This window comes from Schistocerca cancellata, chromosome 2 (genome assembly GCF_023864275.1).
Source record: "Schistocerca cancellata isolate TAMUIC-IGC-003103 chromosome 2, iqSchCanc2.1, whole genome shotgun sequence".
In the NCBI taxonomy this organism is placed as follows: Eukaryota; Metazoa; Arthropoda; class Insecta; order Orthoptera; family Acrididae; genus Schistocerca; species Schistocerca cancellata.
Window position 1 is genome coordinate 811,874,047 of NC_064627.1, and position 12,801 is coordinate 811,886,847.

A 12,801-nucleotide genomic window follows, 5' to 3' on the forward strand; every position below is an offset into this window, starting at 1 on the left:
TGTCGGAGCACAAATAGGGCGAATGTGCTCCTCTTTAAAACTGTCTGACAGAAGAGTAGGGAACCAGGTCTCTCAATCCTCATTCCGTCTTCATAACCAAAAATGTAAGTATGCAAATTTATTCGTGCTCTTTTAACACAGAACATTCTACATCCTCTTGTGGTGCTGCAGTTCTTTTTTCCGTGCTTGCTGAAAAAATTGAATGATGAATTCTGCCTTATGCAAGAAACCTTTGGAGTTTGTTTTACCCAGACATGTTTCAGCACTTTTTCTGTTATCTTCAGTGGGCTACTTTATTTCCTTTCTTACATGAAGCTATTGAATGTTTGTGTTGGTAGCTGTGAATCTGCTACTCAATCTACAACGTGTCATCTGCAAACAGCAGTTTTTCTTTCTCTCCCAGTGATACTTTGTTCTTCTCTTCCACCGCCACCAACTCTCTGCTACTCATTTTCAGCATACAAACGTACGAATATGTTCGTATGCCAAAATTTCTGGTAAGGAGGGTGTAATGAGGATTGAGGCAGCTAGTTCCCCATTTTTCTGTCAACAACTTTCTAAACAGGAGCATATTTGTCTTTTTGTGTTCCGTCAGGAGTATTTGTCAGCTGTACCTTCTTTTGCCTGTTAAAGCAGGTGTGCAGTTTATATAAAATGAATTCTATAGATCAGTTTATTTATATACTTCGACACGTTTACATACTTTGACACATAAAAAACAAACACATACTCATAATATAAGGTTAACACAAAATCGCCTCCTATCCAACGCAAGTTCACTTTGCACTACTTTACAAAAAAGTTCACATTTTTAGGCTACACCTTGTAATCTCCCTCCCCCCCCCCCCCCCCCCCCACTCTTCATTCTTTCATCTACTCTCCACATTAAACAATGCCCAGCCCAAGTAATTAATAAGCAAAGTCTTTTATGAAGATTTGAGAGAAGCAAAGATTACAATAAACATTTAAGTTTACTTGGCTTGTCATGTTGAGATGGCTCCAGTTCTTCTTGTGTATGGGTCTGATTCTTGAAGCTGAAAATTTAACATCGGGTTCTCACGGTTGGTTTGAACTAAATAAATTTGAAGATTGTTGTTGCAGAAGTTTTTTTACGTAAATATATTTTTCACTGATTTTCTCACATTTATTATATCATACAGTATTTTGATTTTTCACGTTAACAAAGCCGATATTACATTGTTCGCCCCTATTACACAAAAATGCGTCCGATCACATCAGAGGCATGTTTACGACTCTTCACACTCTGCGGAAATAACAATATTCCAAAGGATTTGCAATTTTTATTAAGAAATGAATTCGTACTAGTTTTTGTTACATTATTAATTTCGATTATTATTTCATAAATGAATCCAGATACAATCATAATAAACAGTACAAGATTGCGTAATTAATAATAGAAATTTTATGTGTGCAAATAATTCGTAATTTCAAATGTTTCTAAAAAATAATTTAGCTGTACATTCAGAACTAGTACTTATCGATTATAACATCGAAACTAAAATATTTTATAAAACAATTCCTTTTCATAAATTTTAGATTGACCTATGACATACTGTGTATAGAATTACGTGATATTTTTCAGAAAAGCAACTTACAGGTCCAAAATTCGAAAAATAATACTGGTATCGAGAACTACTGTTGAGGGAAAGTAATGCTATAGGAGGATGTCCCGTTACAACCTGCTGTATACCAAAAAAATTTAGTGTTTGATTTACAACTACAAAGAATTAAATATGATAAAATAATTTTTTTGTAACGTGCTTACGCCGCCACGTAACACCATTACATAATGTAAAGGTCAAGACAGTCTATATAGGCGTTAAGTGTCCATTGTACAGAGACAGCGTGTCATATGAAGTTTTATTGGTGAAAAAATACTGAATAAAACACAGTTTGGTGACCTCAAAACCCTTGCGACGACCCTAGAACCCTTGCCATGTGTTCTCTACCTCAGTTAAAACTACATTTACCCGCAAACCGCATATTCCTTGCATATTTTACTTGTGTAAGTATGGTAACTTTGAACCTCTGGATCTCACTAACGGATACTGATATCGTAAAAAGTTTCAATATTACCCGAGAATATTATCTTAAGAACATATGATAAATCTTTCCACGGTTTACCATGAACCGAAATTATGGAAGTGGCCATCCCCATAATTGGTTTTTCGGGTATATCTTGATAACGGACACAAATTTTCGAAAATGGGAAAATGGTGTTTCTAGGTAAATGTCTAAAGAATGTACAGTTAAAATTTGAGGCATTCGGTATGGATAGTTACTGAGGTAATTGCGACTCACGGTGCAAAAACGGCTAAAAACTTTTTTGCGGTTTTCTGCATAAATACGGCAAGTTTGAATCTCTGCGTCTTGCTAACAGATACTGATACCGAAGTAAGTTTGGAAGTGCCCTTAGAATATCGTCTTAGGAACATATGGTAAAAATTTCGACGATCTGCCATGAACAGAAATTATAGAAGTGCCTATCCCCACAATTGGTACTTTCGGTACTCAAAAATCATGGTTTTCAGAGTTTTCTGAGGAATCACCCATGGAAAACAGGTGCTTTTATAAACTTAAGTTACACCCTAGGCCACACATAATGCAAAAGAACTAACGGGTCTGTTCACATTTCCTGGCCTGGAGGACGTGTGTAATTTTTCAAATTTGACCCTGAAGGATAGTTACAGCATGCCCGCTCCTCCAGCAGGTATACAAGTGGTCGCTACGTCAAGGGCTACCGAAAATACTTGTTCCCTTATCTCTGTGATGAATAAAACCCGAAACATGACCCCCTGAAAAGTCATATTTTCGCAACTCTTTGGACGACATTGGTACCGTGCAATGTCGTGCATGGGCCGATGACTACATCTACATCTACATGATTACTCTGCAATTCACATTTAAGTGCTTGGCAGAGGGTTCATCGAACCACAATCATACTATCTCTCTACCATTCCACTCCCGAACAGCGCGCGGGAAAAACGAACACCTAAACCTTTATGTTCGAGCTCTGATTTCTCTTATTTTATTTTAATGATCATTCCTACCTATGTAGGTTGGGCTCAACAAAATATTTTCGCATTCGGAAGAGAAAATTGGTGACTGAAATTTCGTAAATAGATCTCGCCGCGACGAGAAACGTCTTTGCTTTAATGACTTCCATCCCAACTCGCGTATCATATCTGCCACACTCTCTCCCCTATTACGTGATAATACAAAACGAACTGCCCTTTTTTGAACCCTTTCGATGTCCTCCGTCAATCCCACCTGGTAAGGATCCCACACCGCGCAGCAATATTCTAACAGAGGACGAACGAGTGTAGTGTAAGCTGTCTCTTTAGTGGACTTTTTGCATCTTCTAAGTGTTGAAACGCAACCTTTGGCTCGCCTTCCCCATAATATTAACTATGTGGTCTTTCTAACTGAAGTTGTTCGTAATTTGTACACCCAGGTACTTAGTTGAATTGTCAGCCTTGAGAATTGTACTATTTATCGAGTAATCGAATTCCAACGGATTTCTTTTGGAACCCATGTGGATCACCTCATACTTTTCGTTATTTAACGTCAACTGCCACCTGCCACACCATACAGCAATCTTTTCTAAATCGCTTTGCAATTGATACTGGTCTTCGGATGACCTTACTAGACGGTAAATTACAGCATCATCTGCGAACAACCTAAGAGAACTGCTCAGATTGTCACCCAGGTCATTTATATAGATCAGGAACAGCAGAGGTCCCAGGACGCTTCCCTGGGGAACACCTGATATCACTTCAGTTTTACTCGATGATTTGCCGTCTATTACTACGAACTGCGACCTTCCTGACAGGAAATCACGAATCCAGTCGCACAACTGAGACGATACCCCATAGGCCCGCAGCTTGATTGGAAGTCGCTTGTGAGGAACGGTGTCAAAAGCTTTCCGGAAATCTAGAAATACGGAATCGACTTGAGATCCCCTGTCGATAGCGGCCAATATCTATGAGTCACAACTGGAATCGATCAACTCACACAAACACATGGGTGTAATTCTTTGTAAGGATACTAAATGGAACGATCACATGCGCGCAGCTGTGGGTAAAGAAAGTGGTAGACTTCGGATCACCGACAAAATAATGGGAAAATAGTAGGCTGTCTACACAGAAGTGTGGTTACAAAACAACTGTGCGCCCCATCTTAGAATATTGCTCAAGTGTACGGAACTATATAAAATAGGACTAACGGGGGATATTAAAAGTACTGAAAGGAGGACAATACGAATGTTCATAGTTTTGTAGGAGAGCGTCGCGGAAATGCTGACAGACATGAAATGGTAGCCATTGCAAGACAGACGCCAGTTATCCCCATAAATCCGCTTACAAGATTTCAAGAAGCAGTATTAAACGAAGAATCTAGACTTGTGCTACAATTCCCTACCCATCGCTCTCGTAGATACCACAAAGACAAAATTAGGCTAATTGCAGAGAGCACAGAAGACTAAGCAGTCGTTCTTTCCCCCAGTGCATGCGCAATTGGAACGAGAAGAGACTTTAGCAAGTGGTACAATTCTCAGCACCCCCTGCCATGCACTTCACAGTGGTTTGCAGAATACATATGTAGATGTAGATGCAGACGCCAGAGCACGTGGAACCCAGCATGTCATAATTTGAAACCCTTTCTTACCACCACGAGGTGGAACTGGAGTTGCTTGCCACGATACATCTCATCCACTCCACAGGATCCTTTCATCGAACATTTCCTCCAGACTGCTTACAGTTACCAGAATACTCCAACTAAGAACAAAGATTCCTCTAAAATATCGGCATGGTTGCAGGGAGCCAAACTTGTTCTCATTAATTTCCACAAGAAGTTCTTTAGGGGACCTGCGACCATGTTTGGCACTTGTCTTGGTCGCCAAAATATTTCGTTTATTTTTCATCCCTTATGTCGCGTTTCGGTGTCGCCATCATCAGATATTAATTGATACACAGTATCTACTCAGTTATAAAACATTCGTTTTTAGAAATCCATAGCTCAGCCGGTAAAAACGAAACCCTTACAGGATCACTTTGTTGGCCGTCTGTCTGTTTGTCCGCCTGTCTGTTCGATGGTTAAGAATCTTTTTTCTCGGGAGCGGTTATACGTATCAAACTGAAATTCATCTCCCATGCTAAAGTCTATGGTACCTCGGACGTGTAAAAAAACACAAGCTTCTAAGTCAATGCAATCAAAAAATACAGCCATCTATGTCACAAATTTGATACTCGCAAATTCACTCATCAAAGCATGTAGGGTACTTCCTGTTGACCTACAATCATGAAATTTGGCAAAAAGCAAGGCTTCACAGAACAAGTAAACGACAAAATCACAACTTTTTAATTTATAATTATGTCAGACGAAAAAAATATTTCTTTTGTCATTTGTTATCCGACTGTCTTAACTGTCCGTCTCTTAAAATCCCTTTTTCTCGAGAACGGGTCGAAGTATCAAGTACCATTTTACGAATATGCTACATGCTAAACTGAACTGTCCCTTGGCGATATAAAAAATTTAATATTCTTAGTCAAGTCAATCAAAAGATTCTTCTCAGTCAAACCAATCAAAACATACGGCCATTAATATCACATATTACGATACTCGCAAACCCGCTCATCAAAACCTATAGGTTACTTTCCGCTGACATATAATCACGGAATTTGGCAAGAAGCAAGGTTTCGCAGAACAAATAAAGGGAAAAAATCCGTACAATGATAACTTATAATTACTTCATACGAAAAAAATTTTTTTGTCATTTTCGAAAGTCTTGTAACTCCCAGGATCGATATCATGTCAGTATCGATGTCGACAAGAGGCAAATATCGTGACCGTTCTTGATTCCCGGGATGTGTAATTAAGTTTGAACAGAAACCTCCATGCGGGAGACCGATTCACACCTTTCCGGTTTTCTTATACCTGGTATCTGATGCATCACTGATACAGGTGAAGAGACAGATTCTACTACCCCAGGCTTCCGTAGGATATTCGTCGATAAAGACTCCAACATACAAAGAAGCTTCATAAATGCACTGCTGTCCGCATACACCAGGAAGGATAGCAAATAAAGAAAATTTTATATTATTTTGCGTATACATAATAACGTGAAGAATACGTTGTTAGTTTGCGAGAGATTTGTTGCTATATGTGGTGCAAAATTTAGCACACAGGGCTGCCACGTTTTTTTAACAACGTTTTTCTCACAGAGATGTTCCTTCAATTTGGGAAACAAATCAACATATGGTGGGCTCATATCAGGACTGTATGGTGGGTGGGTAAGTATTTGCCGTTCATATTTGTCGAGCGTTTCTCTCACTGGTAGGGCAATATGCGGTCTTTCATTATCGTGCTAAATGAGGACACCAGCTGCAGGCATGTCAGGCCTTCTTTGACGTATTTTCGGGCACAAAACATGTTACAGAATCTGCCTGTGTTACAAACGTCCCCTGGGGCACTCTGTTTGTACAGGGTGGCAATTATCGAACTATATGAAATAAAAACGGCATAACTTCTCATCAAAAAGTCTCTTCACTCTCAACTGGTGACTGTGTGGTGGACAATATCCAGTCACGGAACAATCGGTGCGTTATTTCTTGATGGTACGATGACTAGCAAGCAGGACGTGATGGTTTTGGAAGATGATTTCATCCCCATTACCCAAAATGAAATGAAATGATCGTATGGCATTTATTGGCCGGGATATCCCCTTCGGGGTTCGGCCGCCGTATTGCAAGTCTTTTTAGTTGTCGCCACTTCGGCGACTTGCTTGTCAATGATGATAAAGGACACACGACACCCAGTCCACTGCCGGGATTCGGATTACCCATTATCCAAAGTGACCCTGTTTTCAACCAGATGTTGCTCGTGCAAGACGGAGCTCGACCCTAACGAAGCAGGAGAGTGTTTGATGTCCTGGAGGAGCCCTTTGGGGACCGCATTCTGGCTCTGGGGTACCCAGAGGCCACTGGCAAGGGCCTCAAGTGACCATCTATTCTCCGGATCTGAGCACATGTGACTCTTCTTTGTGGGGTTATATTAAAGACACGGTGTACAGTAATAACCCCAAAAACTTTGCTGAGCTGAAAACAGCCATTCAGGAAGTCATCGACAGCATCGATGTTCCGATACTTCAGTGGGTCATGCAGAATTTCGCTTTTCTTTTGCGCCACATTATCGCCAATGATGGCAGGCATATCGAACACGCCATAACCTAAATCCGAATATCTATAGTAACGCTTACGTCTTGAATGAAGTGTGTGCACGCCGTAGTTTATACCTAATTTACGTTTATTTCATACAGCTCAATAACTGTCACCCTTATCCATGACTTCGTTCATGTCATACGCACAGATCGTCATCAGTTTTACCTTTGACTGTTGGCGGCGGAATTTTTTCGGGTGTGGAGAGTCGGAACTCTTCCACTGTGACGACTGAGACTTCAATTCTGGCTCAAAATTGCATATCCAGGTTGCTTCAAGTGCAACAACTCCTTTTTGAAACTGTTCTCCCTCTATTCGTCAATGTTGAAGTAATTCTTGTGTGATTCCTTTACTACCTGCCATCTGCTCTTCACTTGGATCATGCGGAATCCATCTGGCAGCAGCTTTTCTCTTCTTTAATTTTTCAGTTATGATTCTGTAAACTGAAGTGACACACATCCTGGCCTCATATACCAATTCTTCACATGGTTTTCGTCAATCCTCTATCAAAACGCCATTACAATAACCAGAGAGACGTAGTCTGTTGCATTTTTTGGCCATCCACTTCTTCGGTTGTTCTCTGTGGTTAATCGACCTTCACGAAGACGAGTAGACTGCCATGATGCTGTGCTACGGTCCACTACACTATTCCCACATACCTCTCTCAAAGCGTTGTTATTTTACGATGGGTTCTTTCCACATAGGGTTCGATTATGATGTAGGAACGCTGGTAACTACATGTAATCCGACCTGACTCTGTTTCAGCTTCCGTTCTAAAACTGAATTCCCCACGACATAGCCACACGAACTAGCAAACACATACACGACCGTTACGCCTGAAGTCTCGCTCACAACAGACATGTATTTCAACTAGACCACGCCATCGTACCGGCCGCGCATGCGCAGCGTGCAAGACTTTTGAAATGGCCCTCGTAGGTGGTGTTACTGCTATTTATTTTGTGGGGTTATGCTGAATTGCTAATCATGTCCATACCCAAGCATGTAGGGGAGGGGGGTGGGGGTGGTAATGCTCGCCGCGTCCGTGGTATTTTCGATAAAGCCACAGTGCCCCTCGGACCGTCCTAAATGGCGAACAGTGACCTCAGCCTCCATTTTCTGCGTGCGAGCTTGGCAAACTGGGTTTGGTGAGCTAGGGACTGGTAAGTGCCATCAGTCCTCTGTAACTACACACATCAGAAAAAGTTTTGCCTCACCCCAGTCCCCAGAACTCCTGACGATAGACGCTGAATGTGGGTATTGTATCACAGACCCAGTCCCTTTGACTTCATAGATGTCACTAAGCCCGCCCAAAGATGTAAACAACCATGCAACAGCAGCGCATATTAGACGGAGGAGGTCCGACAACCGATCAGTTCCAGTCATTCCACCAGGAAGGAGGTACACGGCTCGTGTTGTCTGTAGTTCAACCATGCCTAGACGGTCAATACCGTGGGTCGATCGCGTCCGCATTATTACTTTGTGCCAGGAAAAGCTCTCAACAAGGGAAGTGGCCAGGCGTCTCGGAATGAACCAGAGCGATGTTGTTCGGACATGGAGGAGATAAGAGAGGCAGGAACTGTCGATGACATGCCTCGCTCAGGCCGCCCAAGGGCTACTACTGCAGTGGATGACCGCTACCTACGGATTATAACTCGGAGGAACCCTGACAGCAACGCCACTATGTTGAATAATGTTTTTCGTGCAGCCACAGGACGTCATGTTACGACTCAAACTGTGCGCAGTAGGCTGCATGATGCGCAACTTCACTCCCGACGTCCATGGCACCATGCAGAGCGGTACAGATGGGCCCAACAACATGCCGGATGGACTGCTCAGGATTTACATCACGTTCTCTTCACCGGTGAGTGTCGCATATGCCTTCAACCAGACAATCGTCGGAGACGTGTTTGGAGACACATTCCTTAGACACACTGTCAAACGAGACCATCAAGGTGGAGGTTCCCTGCTGTTTTGGGTGGCATTATGTGGGGCCGACGTTCGCCGCTGGTGGTCATGGAAGGCGCCGTAATGGCTGTACGATAAGTCAAGGCCATCCTCCGACCGATAGTGCAACCATATCGGCAGCAATTGGCGAGGCATTCGTCTTCATGACCGGCAATCCCCCATCGTGCACATCTTGTGAATGACTTCCTTCAGGATAACGGCATCGCTCGACTAGAGTGGCCAGCATGTTCTCCAGACATGAATCCTATCGAACATGCCTGGGATAGATGGAAAAGGGCTGTTTATGGACGACGTGACCCACCAACCACTCTGAGGGATCTACGCCGAATCGCCGTTGAGGAGTGGGAAAATCTGGACCAACAATGCCTTGATGAACTTGTGGATAGTATGTCACGACGAATACAGGCATGCAGCAATGCAAGAGCACGTGCTACTGGGTATTAGAGGTACCGGTGTGCACAGAAATCTGGACCACCACCTCTGAAGGTCTCGCTGTATGGTGGTACAACATGCAATATGTGGTTTCATGAGCAATAAAAAAGTGGGAATGACGTTTATGTTGATCTCTATTCCAATTTTCTGTACAGATTCCGGAATTCTCGGAACCGAGATGATGCAAAACATTTTTTGACGTCTGTGTAAGCTGTGGTTATGCTTCAGCGACCACCGTGCAGCGTGTTAGAGGGAACGGCGAGCTTGGTTTAAATGCCCGTTTGGGGAGGATGGTATAAACCTGTCTATAAAGAAAACCTCAGTCTCAAGGCGTGCTGTGCGCTGATGATACGCCTGACTGTTGTGGCAAAACAGTCGTTAGCTGGCATCCTATAGAGAACTTGTCGCACCTCAGTTCTGTAAGGCTTATCCAGGCAAGCGGGGCTCTGATGAACCCTTATTTGCCTACCTGCTTATGGATCCGAGTCAGAACCATCGAACTTTTCCCAATCACCTCCCAGCGGAATGTGCATTTATCACTGGTGGGTATAATGCAGTCAACGAAACAAAATTACGGAAAAAAACACGTATAGCAGCAAATTTTTGTACAGTTTTAGGAGCGAGTGTAATGGGCAACACACTTAACATTCTGGCTGGTTGGATGTGAGCGTGGGGATAGAGGGGCGATTCAAGGTCCTGTCTCGAAAACCACGGCTTCCCACGGAAAAAACTGAACTACGCAAAATTTCCCACAAAATCATTTTTTCTCTAGGACTAATAGTTTCCGCGTTTCAGGGGATGGTAAAATCGCATATTATTGAAAAATACTGTTTAATGGTAACTTTTTAGTGTTTTTCTTGACTATCTCGAAAGCCACGGCTTCCCGCGGAACAAAACTGAATTACATTACATTTCCTACAAAAACAAGTGCTATTCATTTTTCTCTAGAACTAATAGTTACCTCGTTGCATGGGATGGCAAAATGGAACTTTATTGAAAAATACTGTTTAACAGTATAAAATTGACGTTTATCGTTAAATAACGTGGATGAAGAACAAATATTAAATGTTTGTATCATGAGTAAGCGCAATAGAGCCGTATTAAGGGGGAAATTGTGTTCTGGGGGCGTAACAGGGTGGAGGTTAGAAGCGTGGGGGAAGTCGCCAGATTGTAGCCATGTATTTCTCCGCTCCACAGGTCTGCAAAGTGAAGAGCGAACAGGCAATTCCCCGTTCTCTCTACAACACTACGACACAGAAAGCAACTGCAGACTGTTCCGAAAAGTAATACCGAACCTTCCGCAGCTCACCTTATGAATCACTGGTGACACAGTGTGTAGACATCCCTGGAGCTGTTTATTTTCCACAAAGTGTTTAACACTACATGGAATACAGGTTTGAATTACAAAGAATTCTAACGTAAGAAACGCATATGGACAGAGGGCACGTAAATCTCTGCAGAGTATTCTACAATGCTAGAGGGGAAATTGCTTATTAGTTATCTAGTACGGCAGCTGTTCTTCCAGGAAAGGAAATTTTCCTAATCCCGAGTGCCTCTCGCTTTCCAGTTTACAGACAGATAATAATTCTCAAGCATTTCCTCTTCCGCTCTCTTATGTGAGTAGGCAAAATAATTACACTGAGTTCGTGTTTATATAGTGGAATTATTTACAGTTCACTGAATATTTATTTTCAATTGTTAAATGAGCTATTATGTAAAAAAAAAAAAAAAAAGAGCTCAACAGCCGGAGCTGTCAACTATTCACCACACTGCAGAGCCTGCCCCACGTGTAACAAGCTGTCACTATGTATTCGACATGTAGGTTTCACTGTCTCCACTATCAATGGCTGGAATACTCCTCGCAGATTGAGGGTATCAAATGCATCGCCTCAGCCCCTGCACCCCCAACATCTGAAGAGGCCCAGATGCCTTAAATCGTCTCCCTCTGTAACAGCAGCAGATCACCTAGGTGTTAAGGAACCTCGGATGTTTCAACAGAAGTCAGTCAATGCCTTACATGAGATCACTGTTGTAGATTTAAACATGATCAGTCCCATACCATCAGACATATTGACACCAACCTCGCAGGAAAAGTGGCAAGTGACTCCACACAGTGCACCCCACTCTGCAAGTGGCAGCAATTCCGGAATGGAAGAGATTTATACAGTCTACCAGTCACACAATTAATTGTGACAGAAATGCAATAATTTCTGGTCCTGTCCTTTGAATCACCACTATGTGACTACAACACAGTTACACAGCTTTACTATATGTTGCCAACGATAGACAGTAGCAAGATGCAATATTACCAGTCCTATTCCTCTCCCACCTACACTATATAGTTCAGTGACATCACACACATTAAACACTTCTCAGCCATTGTTCACAGGAACATATTTTACATAAAAGTTCACGTACTAACTGCAAATACTGGGTGATCAAAAAGTCAGTATAAATTTGAAAACTGAATAAATCACGGAATAATGTAGATAGAGAGATACAAATTGATACACATGCTTGGAATGACATGGGGCTTTATAAGAACCAAAAAAATACAAACGTTCAAAAAATGTCCAACAGATAGCGCTTCATCTGATCAGAAGAGCAATAATAAGCATAACACAGTAAGACAAAGCAAAGATGTTCTTTACAGAAAATGCTCTCAGTATGCCCACGATCATTCCTCAACAATACGAGGTGCATTCAAGTTCTAAGGCCTCCGATTTTTTTTCTCCCGACTGGAAAGAGATAGAAACATGTGCATTGTTTTAAAATGAGGCCGCGTTCATCGTCAATACGTCCCAGAGATGGCAGCACCGTATGGCAGATGGAATTTTACCGCCAGCGGCGAGAATGAGAACTGTTTTAAATACTTAAAATGGCGACGTTTTCCTTACTTGAACAGCGTGCAATCATTCGTTTTCTGAATTTGCGTGGTGTGAAACCAATTGAAATTCATCGACAGTTGAAGGAGACATGTGGTGATGGAGTTATGGATGTGTCGAAAGTGCGTTCGTGGGTGCGACAGTTTAATGAAGGCAGAACATCGTGTGACAACAAACCGAAACAACCTCAGGCTCGCACAAGCCGGTCTGACGACATGATCGAGAAAGTGGAGAGAATTGTTTTGGGGGATCGCCGAATGACTGTTGAACAGATCGCCTCCAGA